Source organism: Hibiscus syriacus, unplaced genomic scaffold (assembly GCF_006381635.1).
Source record: "Hibiscus syriacus cultivar Baekdansim isolate YM2019G1 unplaced genomic scaffold, ASM638163v2 tig00110184_pilon, whole genome shotgun sequence".
In the NCBI taxonomy this organism is placed as follows: domain Eukaryota; kingdom Viridiplantae; phylum Streptophyta; class Magnoliopsida; order Malvales; family Malvaceae; genus Hibiscus; species Hibiscus syriacus.
In genome coordinates, this window is record NW_024062615.1 from 46,077 (window position 1) to 48,068 (window position 1,992).

The following is a 1,992-nucleotide window of genomic DNA, read 5'->3' on the forward strand; positions in this document are numbered from 1 at the left end:
ATACCCCTTTAGACGATCCTTCTGAAGCGCAAACTTCCGCTTCCTCTTCTTCAACAATCTCTCTAAAGAACTCAATTTCTTTACTGTCCATCATGTCTTGTACCAAAGATAGGAAGTCAGTTCATCTTTTACCTCCTCTTCTTGTTTTTGTCGGTGGCATCAAAACCATCGAAAAAAAAGGTCAATTCATTCACCCGGTACTACTATACTTAAATTTGAGATTTAATCTATCTATAAGATATTCATACCTAAGAAAGAATACTAATAATCAATCTTAAATATCAATATTTTCCTGGTGTACGAAAATTTTAGAGACTATATTTAGTACAAATATTCACATTTAGTATTGATATTTCTTGACTGATTTGTTTTATTGTTTTTTCTGAATACCTTTTGCTTGAGTATAGTAATTTCTAAGAATTTAATATCAATGTTTAAAGTTTAAAATGATTAAAATATTGTTATAAACTTTTATGATTATAATAATAATAATAAAAGTAAACTATACAAATAATCCTATTTATTTTTTATCTGATCAACTTTTATCCCCGGTTCAAAAATTAAATATGTTTAATCCTTATATTATCCATCTGTTTCATTTTAGTAACTTAACATTTAACGAGTTAATGGAAACCTGAGTTGGCAATTAAAAAGTAAAACGTAATTCACGTGTTTTCTTCTTTTCTACCCATGCGATTTTCTCGGGTCGGCCGAGTAGTTGGTTCCTGCACCGACCACCTTTGACCCATTTTCGAAACAGGACGCCGTTTATTTCGGGGGGTTACGAGGTAATAAAGATCATACTGTGTTTGCCCATTGCGTTAGCTAGCTTGGTCTTGTTTGGGGCGTGTTTGGCTGTCGGTTATGTTGCTACGAGGATAGCATTGGAAGGGTGGAAGGATAAGCAAAACCCAATGCCTAAATGGAGGTCTAGAATAATGCGGGTCACTGGATTTTGCGCTCGCCTTATTCTTTTCTCATTTGGGTAAGCTTGCAATACTTCGTTTTCTCGAGCGGGAAAATCTCTATTTACTTTACTATAGGTTAAGTTCTTCTTCTTTTTTAAATATTTTCTTGTAGCTATTATCAGTGGATTGGAAGAAAAGGAATACCAGCTCCAAAGGAGATTGCTCCAATTGTTGTATGTAATCATGTATCGTATATTGAACCCATATTTTATTTCTATGAATTATTCTCGAGTCCGACAATTGTTGCGTCAGAGTCCCATGATTCATGATTCAATGCCCTTTGTTGGAACTATTATTAGAACAATGCAGATAATCTTCAATCTTAAATTTAATCATCTTCTTACGAAGTTGCTGTTTGCTTTCTTTGTGTACTAACTCTTCTTCTTATCATTTTAGGTGATATATGTCAACAGATTCTCACCAGCATCAAGAAAGAATGCGGTAAAGAAATAAAGGTAAAAAGTTTATATGACATCTGTGTTTCGACTTGTTTGATATTGTTGTTTCAAAGCTTGAGTTGAGGAAATGAAACTATAGAAATGTTTAATGGCTAGGAGTCTAAGATGGTTTATCAATCACACCCTTAGCTGAAACTCAATTCACAGATTTGATGTAGTCTGTAATGTATGTTTTTTCTAGTATAGTTTTGGGTTATTTTATTATTGATTAGTTCATATGCGTGTTGCAGATTGGTCGAGCTATGGCAAGTGCTCTCAATGTTGTACAAACATCTCATTCCTATGGGGATATAATGCTCCTAATGAAAGCTGCTGAACTACAACAAGTGTATGCTTCTCAGTGGTTTTTTTTGAACTTTTAAAATCGATAAAAGTTAACTTTGTGGGTTTTGTGTGTGTGTAATGAGGATTGAATCCAATTGTTATCTTATGGTTTGTGTTAATAGTTTTAAACCTACATTTTGCAGGAAAGGCCCTGGAGTTATATGGTTGAAATGGACAGGATTGAATGGGTGAGTCGGGCATTGAAACTCTTCTAGGTTGAAACATACCTCATATTCTGTCTT

General features: G+C 33.8%; 1 pseudogene; it reads left to right on the forward strand.

Annotated features, from left to right (window-relative positions):
* Positions 1–691: 691 nt before the first annotated feature.
* On the forward strand, positions 692–1,524 carry LOC120217138 (annotated as a pseudogene).
* The last annotated feature ends 468 nt before the right edge of the window (positions 1,525–1,992 follow it).